Consider the following 16,499-nt stretch of genomic DNA (forward strand, 5'->3'; position numbering starts at 1 on the left):
CTTGCAGCGGCCTTGCTAAGCAGGAGAGGATGGTGGCAGCCTCCGAGCCGTGCAAGGACATGGTGGCAGCTCCCTGCCGCCGCACAGCAGGAAAATGACGGCGGCGGCCTCCAGGCCGTGGAGGCAGGATGGCGGCAGCTCCAACCACTGCGGAACACAGGCGGCAGCCCCAGGCCACAAAAGACAGCATCAGGATGGCTGGCAGGAGGTAAGAGGCTGCTCGCGGTTAGGTCTGTGAGCAGCATCACAGGAGCAGCATTGCTGGCAGGGCCTAAGAAGAGGAGGAGCTGCTCTGTGCTGCCCCACTGGAAGTGACAGCCTCTCTGGAGGGGTCTAGGAAGAAGAGGAGATGTGTGGACTGTCCTTTAGGAAAGAACAGACGGACAGAGCAGAGTTGGCCCTTGTGGCCCAAAAAAGTAGTTCTGGGGGTGGGGGGGATGCTGAAGAAGGAGCCTATTGCTGCTTCTTCTAGTGAATGGCAGAAATAATGTGTGTGTGTGGGGGGGGGGGGTGAGCATGAGTGTGTGAGAGAAAGCATCTGCATAAGTATGTGTGTGTGTGTGTGTGAGTAAGAGTGCTTGTGTGTGTGTGTGTGTGAGAGAGAGAGCACGTGCCTGTTTAAGAGTAAGACAGTGCACATGTATGAGAGCATGTGTGGGGGCAAAAGAGCTTGTGTGTGTGAGCAAGCATGTTTTGTATGTGTGCAAGAAGAGAACACATGTGCGTGTGAGTGATAGACATGAGCGCATGTGTATGCATGTGAGAGCATGCATGTGTGTGAGAGAGATCTGTGTTTGTGTAAGAGCGCACATGTGTGAGAAAGAGGAAGATAGAGCGCATGTGTGCTTATGAGAGAAATAGGGAGAGCACGTGTGTGTATTTGTGAAAGAGAAAACACACGTGTGTGTGTGTAAGAGAGAAGAAATTCTATGCAAAAAAAAAAAAAAACAACCTTCCCCACAGCCTCAGGGGATCTGTAAATCAAAAGTTCCCAGGTATGGAAAGTGTGGTTATTAATAAATCCTTATTAGTTTTATTTATTAGGTGTTATTTGATGTGTCTGTTTCGAAATATTTTATTGGTGTTTGGAAAATTTTTATGAGTTTTTAATTTTTGGATATTATTCTGTGCCTTAGCTGTTTTTAATTATTCTTTTCATTGGTATAGCTTTACTTCTGTTGATGATATTTATAATTCTTGATTTTATTGTTTTATGAGGAATGGTGATGTTTTTGTTTTACCATTGTTGCATTGCATACAGAATTTGGATTGTTGTAGTTTCCAGTTCAGTTTTTGTCTGCACAATTCTATCTATATTTTATGGTCTCTTTATTCTGTATTTGAGGGTCTGTCTGTGTTTTGCATGTGTGACTGAAGTGAGGTATTCCAATAATGTGTATTTTCTATGTAGGAATCTATAGCAGCTCGGCTTGTTCTGTTTTCCTAATAGGGGGTGTATTGGTATTTTAGGGCCTGGTGTAATACTTGCAGTATTGCTTTTTCTGGCAGTTAGTGCTGTTTTGTTATAGAAAGTTTATTTCTGTTCTGGGATCACTGCTTTTTGACATATTTATAAACAACCTGGAAATGGGAACAACTAGTGAGGTGACCAAATTTGCTGACGACACCAAATTATTCAAAGTTGTTAAATCACAAGAGGATTGTGAGAAATTGCAAGAGGACCTTGCAAAACTGGGAGACTGGGCATACAAATGGCAAATTAAATTTAATGTGGACAAATGCAAAGTGATGCACTTAGAGAAAAGTAACACAAATTATGGCTACACAATGCAAGGTTCCACATTAGGAGTCACATTCAGGAAAAAGATCTAGGCATCATTGTTCATAACACTTTGAAATCTTCTGTTCAGTGTGCAGCAGCAGCAGCTTAGAAAGCAAATAGAATGCTAGGAATTATTAGGAAGGGAATGGAGAATAAAACAGAGAATATCATAATGCCTCTGTAAGTATTGCTCCATGGTGCGACTTCATCTTGAATATTGTGTGCGGTTCTGGTCACCACATCTCAAAAAAGATACAGCAGAATTAGAAAGGTACATAGAAAAGTGACCAAAATGATAAAGGGGATGGAATGATTCCCCTATGAGGAAAGGCTAAAGAGGCAAGGACTCTTCAGCTTGGAGAAGAGCTGAGGGGAGAGATATGATAGAGGTGTATAAAGTAATTAATGGAATATTGTAATTCCTCCTTTTCAGTTCAATGTAAGCCGGCATGATGTGCCTTACGAATGTCGGCAAAGAAAAGCCTATAAATAAATAAATAAATAAATAAACAAACAAACAGACGAGTAAACAAACAGTTATTTACTCTTTCAAAGAATACAAAGACTAGGGGACACAATGAAGTTACTAAGTGATACATTTGAAACTAATAAGAGAAAATATTTTTTGTATTCAAAGTATAATTAAGCTCTGGAATTCGTTGCCAGAGGATGTGGTGAAAGGTATTAGTGTAGCTGCATTTAAAACAAGGTTTGGACAAGTATCTAGAGGAAAAGTCCATTAAAGTGAACTTGGGGAAATCCAGTACTTATTCCTGGGATAAACAGATTGGAATGTATCTATCCCTTGGGATCCTGCCAGGTATTTATGACCTGGATTGACCACTGTTAGAAACATGATACTGGAGTTTATGAACCTCTCATCTGACTCAGTATGGCAAGTCTTATGTTTTTATGTATTGTAACTCTGTTTTCTCGTGGCTTTCTGAGAGTCAAGCCCATACTCAAGATGCGTTAAAGTAGGCCTAATACCACATGGGTTCCAAGAGTCATTTGCTTTTTTGCAGGGTTTTCTGGTTGGCACCACAGCATTGGATATAAATATAATATTCATATTTTAAGTGATATTTTCACCTCAGAAGACCTTACTTTGAATATCCTTTTTCATGTAAAATCTATTATTATAAATGCATCATTTTTAATTGTGTGTGGGGAGAGCATAACGGGGTGGTGAGGGCATACAAGGCTGTAAGGTTCCCCTAGGGCACCTAATATCCTTGGCACCGGCCTTGGACATTGCTGCACCAACAATTATTAGAGTCTCTCAACTCGTGGTGTCGTGTTGCGTGTGACGGGTGAGGGCACAATTTTTCACTTGGCCCATGGGCGCCAAATCGCCAGCTTCAGCTCTGATTCATAGTTTCTGCCTGTGGTGTTGATTTTGGCTTCCCTGTTCTTATTCTTTACCATTTGGCACCTGCTAGAGGTCTTTGAACTAGAGTGTGAATTTGTTACAGAGATAGTGATCGATCGTGCCAGGGGCCCTGGAAGATAACGCTTTCTCCCCATCTGGAAAATGGACCTGCACCCATAGCATCCCTGGTTGAGGACTTGGCTACATATGGGACATGAAAATTTACTGTAAGGGAAATTTGGCTGGACACATTTCCTGTACTGCCGAGCTTCCTGAGGATGGCTACCCTTTCTTCAAGGGAGTAGAAAGCCTGCTGAGGTTGAGAGCGAGAGCTATTAAAAAGTTTAAAACACTGCCCTCTGTCACAATTTGCTGTCTTATCTGCTGTAAAGGACCTTTTTTTTACAGTATTGCAAAACTGTTCTGTTCTGTCTCTGGAGTGAAAAGTCTGGGCAAGACCATCCTTGGGTGGGAGGTCAGGGAAGGTGGCTGCTCCGGACACCATACGTTGGGTGATCCAGCACCGCTATGGTAGCCCCATCCCAACACTGTAATTTCCAGGGCCCCGCTGAAGTTGATTCGCCCTGGGCCTTGCACCCTACGCCCTCCTGAGGTCAGCCTTGATAGCCTCCTTCAGTCCCCTGCCGTTTTCCACAGTGCCAGTTGCTGGAGATACATTTCTCCACTCTCACAAGAACGTGAAAGTAAGTGGAGAGGCTTCTGTAATGTGCCTGTTCTTTAGAAATTCAGAGCAGAAGCACAAAAATAAAAGATTGAAAATGCATTAGCTTTGCATGTGAAATTAGAAGATATAAGGTACTTTGAGTCTCATGAATAACTGGCCATAATGTCAAAAACATTTGGGCAAGGGTAGACAAAGTTGGTCCTGGAGTGCCAGAAACAAGTCTGTTTTTCAGGATATCCACACTGAATATGCATGAGGACAACTGATGCCTCCATTGGATGTCCTGAAACCAGAGCTGGTCGTGGCTCTCCAATTCTGAAGCTGCCTACCCCAGCATCCAGAGTGGAAACGATCTGTGAAAACAAGATAAAATAAAAGCAGGTTTGCTTACTATTGTGGAGAACCCTATTAGTTCCTAATAGGAGGAGTTCCCGTTTTAGTGGTGGGGGGTGGGGTGGTGTCAGAAATAGTATTATTGTTGTATTTTTGCTCCCCTATGTGTGAGACTAGAAATTGTGGAGTTTCAGTGTATATAATCCCATGCCACCATGTTGGCTTTTTTTTTTTTAAAATTTCGAATTTCTTCTATACCGATAGCCGTTTGCACATCATATCGGTTTACATACAACTAAGAACTTTTGGGCGAGGCCCTTACATGGAACAATAGCAATTGTGTGAAAAATAAACAAACTATCTATAAGGTGAATAAGAGGAGCAATATAAAACTGGGAATCTTAGGGCAGTACAAGTAGAAAAAAAACTAAATGTTAAAACGAGGAATTATAAATTACAGCGGTATCATGATAGAGTACTTGCATTACAAGATACAAAATTTGAATTTTTTAGTTATCCCTGGTAGGTGCAGCATGTCCTTATGTTGGCTCCTGTTTTTCATTTGTTCCATATGGAAGGACCCTTGAACCTCTAGAAAGGAGGTCTGGATATGGAAATGTGAAAAGGGTGCCCTTACCTATTTTTAAGATGCTTTTTTGGAAACTTTAGCTTTAGAGAAGGAACTTAGTTCACCTTTCCTTTCTCTATTTTGGGTTTCCTTTTCTTAAGACTTTTATTTTTACAACATGCCCAAGTACCCCAGGGCCCAGGGATTCAATGTGTTCCATTAGGTAGGGAGAGAACCTATGGAGTATTGGAAGTCCTGTTGGGGAAATGGATCTCGGTTTATTCCTGGGGAGAAGGAGGTGGAGAAGATCATCTTTGGCACCCATCCGGTGTTTTATCACATCTGCATCAGCAAGATGTTGAGAAGAGGAGCATGGAAATACCCTCCAAGTACCAAACAAGGGAAGTAAGGAGAATGACTAAACAATTGGATAAAGGCATGAGGAATGGGTCTTTGAATGAGTACATTTAAATTGGGATACCAATGATGGGAGCAAGCTTAAAAACTACCCCATTAATTGGAATGGATTAGAGATAAGACAATTATTTGACATCACTAACAGAATACTGTTGCGTTACCGTCCATGGGATAGGCCTGCGAGCAGTTTGCTTACCTTCAGCACACCCCCGATGCCGGATGTCCACTTGGCCGGGAGCTGCCACTGAAGCCATTTTTGCCGCTTGTGATGATGCCACTGTTGTTCATGGCCTAGGGCGCTGCACCATCCTCTCCTGCCACCCCGCCACTACCTTGCCTCATGATGCGGCCTGGTATGCCGCCAACATGCCACTCCTTCCCAGGGTCTCCTAGGCACGTGTGCCTCTCGAACATTTAAAGGATCCATGGTGGGAAAGGCCCCATTGCCCTTCCTGATGATGTCATGCCTGCAGCCTTATAAAAGGGATCCTCAATCACTTCCTGGTTGCCTTTGCAAGGAGTTGCTTTGCCCCTGGAGTTCCTGTTCCAGCTCTTGCTCTAGGAGTCATCAGAGTTCTTGATCTTTGCTTCAAAGTCTTCATGTTCTTCGTGGGAGCTCCTTTATGTTTCTTCATTCCATGTTCCAGGTTTCTCGACAGGACTTCTGTTCCTGATGTCAAGTTCTTGCAAGTTCCTGATGTTCCAGTCTTCGTTTCCAAGTCCCGCCTTCCAGGTCTTCTTCTTCTTCTGCCAGGCGTGCCAACGTTGTGGTCCACAACCAGCTCATGGGTTGTGTAAGGCACCTCATAGCCCAAGGCCTGTCTCCAAGTCTGTCTTCACTGGTCAAATCTCTAGATGTCCCTTGTTTTTAAACACTGGGATCTCATCCCTGTTTCTGAGTCTCTGAATCCTGTTCCTGGTCTTTGGAGTTCCTTGTTCCAGCTTCCATCCATGTCCAAGTCCAGAGTCTGCTCCACCTCCAGCGTGGTCTGTGACCAGCCCTTGGGTTGTATAGGATGTGCAGTGGGACAGGACTCTCCCAGAGTCTTCATCATATTTCCAGTGCCAAGTGTTCATCATGTTTCAAGTCCAGAGTCTGCCCCACATTCAGCGTGGTCTGCGCCCAGCCCAAGAGGCGCAGGGCTCATTCTGTTCCTGAACATGAATCCGAAATGAATCTGAACCTGAGTCTTCATCTAGTTCCTAGTCTTCAGTGTCTTCATCTCGCCCAAATCTCCAATGCCTTTTTCTTGTCCTCTTCATCTGAATCATTTTCTGTCCTCGACCTCCATCTGTCCTGACACGCAAGCATTCCCAAGCAGCATGTCCAAAAGGGATTTTGGAGTGGCCGGAGGGCTACCTCAGAGACCAGCATTGTGTTGCTGGGTCTCATTCCTGTGCACGCAGGTTCAGTGGAGGCTTGAGTGTACTCAAGTGTTCCAAGTCTCAAGCTTCTGTCCAACCTGTGCCCAGATGTGCTCGCCTACCTACAACGCATACCTTGAAGCTTTGCCCTGGGATTGGACCTTGGCCCAAGGGCTCACGCTTACGTCTTCTCCCAAGCACCATCTGCACTCACAACAAATATATTAACTGGAAGCTGAAAGTCACAAATTTATTGGAAGATCTGAAGCTGTAAAATAGATTGTAAATAACAAGAACCTGTAACGTAATATTTTCATCTACTTTCTTTCATTAATCAGTTAAAGATGAGTTAGAAACCATCAATTGCTTTTGGTGTGATTATTACCGCTATTATATGAAACTTTAATATTTAAATAACACTTGAATAACACTCAGGGCCTAGAAGAAAATCTTTCTCCCAATAGGGAATCTTGGACTTCAGAGAAGCTTAACATCAGGAGAGGAAGGTTACACATTTTAAGCCCATACTTGAGGTATGATCTCTGAGGTCCTGTGATGGGACGCTAGCCCAGGGGTTACATTATGTGAGGTTCTCTATAGACAGCATGATGAATTAGCCATGACATATGGATGACGTTATCCGACAGTGCTAAATGGTCCCATCTCTCTAGCTCAGTTAAATTTTACTACTAAGCATGCACAGGAGTTCCCATGCATATCCTGCCTCATGAACCCCTCAGTCAATAGTAGAGCTTAGCTTTAACTAGGTAGTTGACTCCAGGGAAACAGATGGGTATTAAGCATGGCTAATTCATTCTGCTGTCTACAGAGAACCCTATTTATGGTAATCAAGCTTTTGCTTTCTCTGTCAGTAAGCAGGGCTGAATTATCATTAACACATGGGGAGTCCGAAGCTCAGGGTCATGTAGCAGAGTACTTACTGAATAAGCATCCCAGACACTCCCCCCACCTCTCTGGAGAGTGAATTTCTGACTGAGTAGGTTGCGCAAAACTGTTTATGGTCACTTCTTGATAAATTGTCCAGACAGTAATGGGATGTGAAGTTGTGAACTGACAACCAAGTTGCAGCTTTGCAGATGTCTTCAATGTACATGGGCCACTGAGGTAGCCATGGTGCTGACTTGATAAGCCTTGATTGTCTGTGGTGTGGAGGCAAGCCAGAGCATAGCAATGTCTGATACATTCTGCTAACCAAATGGACAATGTGCATTTGGCAACAGCTATTCCCAGTAAGAGACAAAAAGTTGAGAAGCCTGACAATGTGGTTGAGTTCTCATGAGATAACAGGCCAAGGCCCTTTTCCAGTCCAGTGAATGAAGCACCTTCTCCCCTTTAATGTGCATGAGGTCTTGGAAAGAACTGGGGCAAAACAAAGGCTTGTTTCAAATGAAATGCAAAAACCACTCTTGGCACAAACACAGGCCCTGATTTACTATGGCTTTTCTCCCATTCAGTGTCTATGGGAAAAATGCTCAGTAAATGAGGCTCTTAGGTTGAATGTGGAGCCTCACCGTGTTGTGGAAAAACTGCAGGAATGGAGACTAATGAACCAATGTTTGTAGCTTGCTGACTCTTCTGGCCAAAGTGATGGCGACTAGGAATACCAATTTCCAGGTAAAAAAACATCTACAGGATTTTAGGATAATTTTTTCAAAGCAATTTACATGATTAGAATCTGGTTTTATGCACATAAAATGGCCTTTTAAAAATTATCCAGGGTAGGGGTGGGGGATGGGGATAAGGCAGATAATATTCAGCCCTGTGTCCCGTTGGGTAAAAATAGAAATGTAATGTTGGATAAGTTGAATCTTGTTTAATATTGATAGCTAGGTGGATGAGAAGAAATAAGTTAAAGGTAAACACATCCAAGTGTGAATTGCTTGGATAAGGAAAACTCCTTAGGCAATGGCTCCTTCTGTTATTTTGGAAAGCTCTTCCTAACTCTCGTTGTATGCCGGATACTTGGTGTATTAATCGAGTCTCATCTTGAAATGACTGATCAGCTGTCAGCTGTTATTAAATCTGCCTCTTACTTTTTGTATGTGGCAAAGCAGTTTTGCTCTTTAATATCAAAATCTAATTTGGTTACAAAGTATAAGTCTTTGTTCTGCCTAGACTTGACCATTGTAACAATGTATACTTGGGTTTTCCTAAGTATGCCCTGCATAGTATTCAGATTATTCAAAACAATGCCGTCATAAATGGGAATATGTAATGCCTCTACTGGATGATTTAACCTGGCTACCTATCTCTTTTATATTCATTTCAAGTTGCTGATTTTTCTTTTTAAAAGTGCTGCATGGTTTCTCTCCCATTCCTAAGATGGAATTGGTTTGTCTCTATGCCCTGGAAAGGGACTTAAGATCATGAAATTAAGCTTTGCTTGCTCCACCTTCCCTTAAAGAAATATTGACTAGAACAAGAAAAAAGGCTTTCTTCAATGCTAGACCAGAAGCCTGGAATCATTTACTAATTGGCTTAGGCAAGATGGATGATTTGCTAGTTTTTAAGAAAATTCTGTATCTATTTTTCAGCTTACTTTATTTTTAGATTTATTGTCATATCTTATTTATTTTGTTTTATTGTGTAATTTACAATTATTGAGTTTTATGTTTTGTAAATGTATTTGGATTATATATGTGCCATTTTACTTTGTTATCCTCTTGGATTAATATTTTTGAATTGAAATGGCAAATAAATCAAAATATAGTTAAAAGTGGCACTCTCTGAAATGCTTCCTGCTCCACATGCAGGTCCCCAGAGGCAGAGAGAGCTCCAGAGTTTCAGTGTGTGGATGAGACGATGGTGCAGGGAAGACGGATTCAGCTTTGTAAGGAACTGGGGAAACTTTTGGGGAAAGGGGAGACTTTTCCGAAAGGATGGGCTCCACCTTAACCAGAGTGGAACCAAGCTGCTGGCACTAACATTCAAAAAGGAGATAGAGCAGCTTTTAAACTAGAACAAGGGGGAAAGCAGACAATCACTCAGCAGTGCATTGTTCGGAGAAATGTATCCTTGAAGGATACTAATGAAACAGGAGAGTTAGGGCATCCCAACAGAGAGGTTCCATTAAATGCAAACATAGTTCATATGCCTATATGTAAAGAAATCACCAAAGCTAATGAGTTCCGAATTATCCCAAACAACTGAAAAGCAGGTTGTTAAAACAAGCAAAAACCACACTTTGAGATGTCTGTATGCCAATGCCAGACGTCTAAGAAGTAAGATGGGAGAGTTAGAGTGTATAGCAGCAAATGATGAGATTGGCATAATTGGCATCACAGAGACATGGTGGAAGGAGGATAACCAATGGGACAGTGCTATATCAGAGTACAAATTATATCGCAATGATAGGGAGGATCAACTTGGTGGGGGTGTGGCACTTTATGTCCGGGAGGGTATAGAGTCCAACAGGATAAAGATCATACAAGAGACTAAATGCTCAGTAGAATCTATATGGGTAGAAATCCCATGTGTGTTGGGTAAGAGTATAGTGATAGGAGTATACTACCGTCCACCTGGACAAAATGGTTTGACAGATGATGAAATGCTAAGAGAAATCAGGGAAGCAAACAAATTTGGCAGTGCAATAATGGAGATTTCAATTACCCCAGTATTGACTGGGTAAATGTAACATCAGGACTTGCTAGAGACATAAAGTTCCTGGATGTAATAAATGATTGCTTCATGGAGCAATTGGTTCAGGAACCAACAAGAGAGGGAGATATTTTAGATTTAATTCTTAGTGGAACGCAAGATTTGGTGAGAGAAGTAACGGTGGTGGGGCCACTTGGCAACAGTGATCATAACACGATCAAATTTAAACTAATAACTGGAAGGGGGACAATAAGTAAATCTGCAGCTCTAACACTAAATTTTAAAAAGGGAAACTTTGATAAAATGAGGAAAATAGAAAAAAACTGAAAGGTGCAGCTGCAAAGGTTAAAAGTGTTCAACAGGCATGGACATTGTTTAAAAATACAATCCTAGAGGCGCAGTCCATATGTATTCCGCGCATTAAGAAAGGTGGAAGGAAGGCAAAACGATTACCGTCATGGTTAAAAGGTGAGGTGAAAGAGGCTATTTTAGCCAAAAAAAATCCTTCAAAAATTGGAAGAAGGATCCATCTGAAGAAAATAGGATAAAACATAAGCATTGTCAAGCTAAGTGTAAAACATTGATAAGACAGGCGAAGAGAGAATTTGAAATGAAATTGGCCATAGAGGCAAAAACTCATAATAAAAACTTTTTAAAATATATCCAAAGCAAGAAACCTGTGAGAGAGTCGGTTGGACCATTAGATGACAGAGGGGTTAAAGGGGCTCTTAGGAAAGATAAGGCCATTGCAGAAAGACTAAATGAATTCTTTGCCTCCGTGTTTACTAATGAGGATGTTGGGGAGATACCAGTTCTGGAGATGGTTTTCAGGGGTGATGAGTCAGATGAACTGAATGAAATCACTGTGAACCTGGAAGATGTAGTAGGCCAGATTGACAAACTAAAGAGTAGCAAATCACCTGGACCGGATGGTATGCATCCTAGGGTTCTGAAGGAACTCAAAAATGAAATTTCTGATCTATTAGTTAAAATTTGTAACCTATCATTAAAATCATCCATTGTACCTGAAGACTGGAGGGTGGCCAATGTAACCCCAATATTTAAAAAAGGCTCCAGGGGTGATCCGGGTAACTATAGACCAGTGAGCCTGACTTCAGTACTGGGAAAAATAGTGGAAACTATTCTCAAGATCAAAATCGTAGAGCATATAGAAAGACATGATTTAATGGAACATAGTCAACATGGATTTACCCAAGGGAAGTCTTGCCTAACAAATCTGCTTCATTTTTTTTTGAAGGGGTTAATAAACATGTGGATAAAGGTGAACCGGTAGATGTAGTGTATTTGGATTTTCAGAAGGCGTTTGACGAAGTCCCTCATGAGAGGCTTCTACGAAAACTAAAAAGTCATGGGATAGGAGGTGATGTCCTTTCGTGGATTACAAGCTGGTTAAAAGACAGGAAACAGAGTAGGATTAAATGGTCAATTTTCTCAGTGGAAAAGGGTAAACAGTGAAGTGCCTCAGGGATCTGTACTTGGACCGGTGCTTTTCAATATATATATATATAAATGATCTGGAAAGGAATAAGACAAGTGAGGTTATCAAATTTGCGGATGATACAAAATTATTCAGAGTAGTTAAATCACAAGCAGACTGTGATACATTACAGGAGGACCTTGCAAGACTTGAAGATTGGGCATCCAAATGGCAGATGAAATTTAATGTGGACAAGTGCAAGGTGTTGCATATAGGGAAAAATAACCATTGCTGTAGTTACACGATGTTAGGTTCCATATTAGGAGCTACCACCCAGGAAAAAGATCTAGGCATCATAGTGGATAATACTTTAAAATTGTCGGCTCAGTGTGCTGCAGCAGTCAAAAAAGCAAACAGAATGTTAGGAATTATTAAGAAGGGAATGGTTAATAGAACAGAAAATGTCATAATGCCTCTGTATCGCTCCATGGTGAGACCGCACCTTGAATACTGTGTACAATTCTGGTTGCCGCATCTCAAAAAAGATATAGTTGCGATGGAGAAGGTACAGAGAAGGGCAACCAAAATGATAAAGGGGATGGAACAGCTTCCCTACGAGGAAAGGCTGAAGAGGTTAGGGCTGTTCAGCTTGGAGAAGAGACGGCTGAGGGGGGATATGATAGAGGTCTTTAAGATCATGAGAGGTCTTGAACGAGTAGATGTGACTCGGTTATTTACACTTTTGAATAATAGAAGGACTAGGGGGCATTCCATGAAGTTAGCAAGTAGCACATTTAAGACTAATTGGAGAAAATTCTTTTTCACTCAACGCACAATAAAGCTCTGGAATTTGTTGCCAGAGAATGTGGTTAGTGCAGTTAGTGTAGCTGGGTTCAAAAAAGGTTTGGATATGTTCTTGGAGGAGAAGTCCATTAATGACTATTAATCAAGTTTACTTAGGGAATAGCCACTGCTATTAATTGCATCAGTAGCATGGGATCTTCTTAGTGTTTGGGTACTTGCCAGGTTCTTGTGGCCTGGTTTTGGCCTCTGTTGGAAACAGGATGCTGGGCTTGATGGACCCTTGGTCTGACCCAGCATGGCAATTTCTTATGTTCTTATGTTCTTAAAGTTAAAGTGATGAACATGAAAGTACATGCCAAAGTGATTTTGCATGTACTTTTACCCACACTACAATCTTTCAATTTTTGAAGGTATGCACATAAATATACACTCACTGCTCCACCTGCTCCCGAGCAGATGTAACTTTATGTGTATATCAGTACTTGTTCTGCACATACCTGTGAATATTCAAAGTGATTTACGTGCATAAATGGGCTGTTTGTAAAGAGCCATCCCCATGTGAAATCATGCTTCCAATATCTTGGCCAAGGGGACACATCTGGGAGTTGCTGGGCTATACTTTATCCCATGGGGCTCCCTAGGGCTGCTTCAGCCAGGATTGGCTTTTCCATTAAGCAGACCAAGACAATTAACGGTCCAACTGACTCCCTCACAGGCTTTCTACTTCGGATATATTTAAAAAAAAGTTTTTACTGTGAGTTTTTGCCTCTACGGCCAACTTCTTTTCAAATTCTCTCTTAGCCTGTCTTATCAATGTCTTACATTTAACTTGCCAATGTTTATGCTTTATCCTATTTTCTTCTGTTGGATCTTTCTTCCAATATTTGAATGAAGATCTTTTGGCTAAAATAGCTTCTTTTACCTCCCCTTTTAACCATGCCAGTAAGGTTTGACATTTGCACATCATTAAAACCTTTTAGGTATTTGAAAGTCTGTATCATATCACCCCTGAGCCTCCTCTCTTCCAGGGTATGTATATTCATATCTTTCAGTCTCTCCTCATAGGTTTTCTGATACTGAACCCACATCATTTTGGTAGCCCTTTTCTGGACCACCTCCATCCTGTCTCTATCCATTTTGAGATACGGGCTCCAGAAATGAACACAGTACTCCAGATGAGGCCTCACCAAGGACCTGTACAGGGGCATCATCACCTCCATTTTCTTACTGGTTATTCCTCTCTCTATGCAGCCCAGCATTCTTCTGGAAATAGCAATCTCCTTGTCACATTGCATTGCCATTTTCAGATCGCTAGAAATTATCACCCCAAGATCCCGCTCTTGGTCCATGCACATCAGCCTTTCCCCCACCATCTCATACTGCTCTTTTGGTGCATGACTCTGCAATTCTTGGCACTGAATCACAGCTGCCAAATCTTTGACCACTTTTCAAGTCTTCATAAATCACTTTTCATTCTCTCTACTCTTTCCGGCATGTCCACGCTGTTGCAGTTCTTGGTATCATCTGCAATTCGACAAACTTTATCTTCTATCCCTTCTGCAATGTCGCTCACAAAGATATTTATTTATTTATTTATTTATTTATTTATTTATTTATTTATTTAGCATTTTTTATATACCGAGGTATAGCATAGTTGCCTTCACTCCGGTTTACATATAGAACAACTTGTTACATTGAAAGATTTTAAACTTTAAATTTAACAATAGTGGGAAATGGCACCAAAAGAAGAGATATGAACAAAGAACATAGTGTAAACAGGGTAGATACACTGAATAGATAGGCAGAGATAACTGGGTTCTTCAAAAAGGAGGCATCAGTGGCTTGAATCAGTAGAGATTGTCCAAATGGAATATTTAAAGTTGGCAGTTAAAGGGATTATAGTATAAAGTCATTGAGAGTTGTCCTTAAGAGAATGGTTGAGAAGCCAAGACTTTAATTCTTTTTTGAAGGATTTTGAGTTTTCTTGCGCGGTGAGGAAGTGGGGTAGTGAATTCCATAGTTTTGGTCCGATGATGGAGAAGGCTCTGTTTCTGGTGGAGGATAGTTTGGCATTTGGGAGTGAGGGAATCACAAGTTGAAGTTTACTAGAAGTTCTTGTTGTGCGTTGAGGGCGAAGTATGTGTATAATGTCATCAAAGGCAGTGTAGTCGGCTTTGTAGATTGCATTGTGGATCAATGAAAGAACTTTGTATTCAATTCTTTTTTCTATTGGGAGCCATTGTAATTGGTTGAGGACAGGGGTAATGTGATCATATTTGCTTTTACCCGTTAGAAATCTGGCAGCAGCATTCTGAAGTAGCTGCAAGGGCCTCAAAGATGATTTTGGTAAACCAATCAAAAGGGAGTTGCAGTAATCCAAACCGGAAAAGATGAGGGCTTGAAGTACGGTTTTTAAATCGTGGGGGTGAAGAAGAGGTTTTAGGTGTTTGATTATTTGAAGTTTATGAAAGCCTTCTTTAATTTTTGTAGAGATGTGTTTTTTGTAATTTAGATCAATGTCTAACCAAAAACCCAGGTCTTTCACGTTTTCTTTAAGTTGGATGAGGGTCTTATCGAAGTGCAAGGGTGGTATTGTTTTTAATCCAAGGTTTTTTCTGTTAATTAGGATACATTCAGTTTTGCTCATATTTAAGCATAATTTGAGGTGGATTAACATGTTTCTGATTGCATCAAGGTGAGAGGCTGCTTTTGACATGGCATCTTCTATATTCCATATTGAACAGAACCAGTCCCAATACCAATCCCTGTGACACTCCACTTAACACGGCTCTCTCTTCAGAATAGGCTCCATTTGACATTACACACTGTCTCCTATCAGTCAACCAGTTTGAAATCCACATGGGTACAACGAGAGATTTTAACTTTCAAACTGGCATTCAGGCACACATGTGCACATTCGTTGGCCCGCACCCAGGGACAATGTTCCTTGAGCAGGTTTATATATTGTGTTTTATTTACATGCTGTTTTATTTTAATGATTATTGTCTTATTAATATAGTTTCATGTAGTGTAATCCTCTTAGCATATATTATTGTTAGAAGCAGAATATAAACATTTTTAAATGAATAAATACATGGATATTTTATAACATATGCGCGTATATGCGCTCATGTTATAAAATAGCTTAGCCGCACGCACAAGTGCACCCAATTTTAAGTGGATGTGCGCAAAAGCCACTCGTACCGAATAAATGGGGAAATTTTAAAAGGGATGTGTGCAGAGGCCATTGCCAATTTTGCCAGTTCCTCCCCAGTTCACCCAGTTACCAGCTAGGTTCTCCAAACCCCCCTGGTTTGATAGCCTGTACCCCCCCCCCCCTCCCCCAGTTTCCCCAGAGTCTCTACCCCTCTCCGAAATGGCTCGTTAGTTTTGGTTTTTTTTAATTTACACACTTTCTATAGCAGAAGGAAAGTTACACGACAGGGGACCTCGGCGCACTTCGGTTTGCGTAAGTATTTACGCACAAATTTCTGTTCCAAGTCTCGAAATGCCCATGGACCACCCATGCCCCTCCCAGACCCCACCTCTTTTCGAGAAGTTCCGAGATGGGGCGCACTGCAGGAGGTACAGGCCTACCTGGGCCGCTTGTAAAATCCGCTCAGCATGCGCCAGCCCAACGTATTCGCACGTCCCCTAATAATTGATGCATGCGTCGGGCTTTTTAAAATTCACCTTTAAGCACCCACATACTTTGCCACTATACAGTTTAGTGAAAGTTGCCCAAATTGTTTTTCATCCAAACAGAAATGGGGATAGAGGAGCTCCCTTATGAAGAAAGGTTAAATAGGTTAGGACTCTCCAGCTTAGGGAAGAGGCGACCGAGAGAGGATAATGATGCAGATTTACAAAATCACGGGTGAGATGGAAACAGCCGTTAACCCTTTCCGATGGTGCTCGTTATGTTATTAAGATGCAAGCAGTGCCAGGACCAGCACTGTCTGTACTGTGGTCAGTTATTCACAATTAAACATCACCCCCCCCCCCCCTTTGACTTAGCAATGGTAGCTCCAGTTCTGTACTCTCTCGCCGTTGGAGACAGAGGACCTGCTCTCCCTCTGGTGGTGGCAGCATCAGCACTGCTTCCACCTCTCTCTC

Source organism: Rhinatrema bivittatum, chromosome 2, assembly GCF_901001135.1.
Source record: "Rhinatrema bivittatum chromosome 2, aRhiBiv1.1, whole genome shotgun sequence".
In the NCBI taxonomy this organism is placed as follows: Eukaryota; Metazoa; Chordata; class Amphibia; order Gymnophiona; family Rhinatrematidae; genus Rhinatrema; species Rhinatrema bivittatum.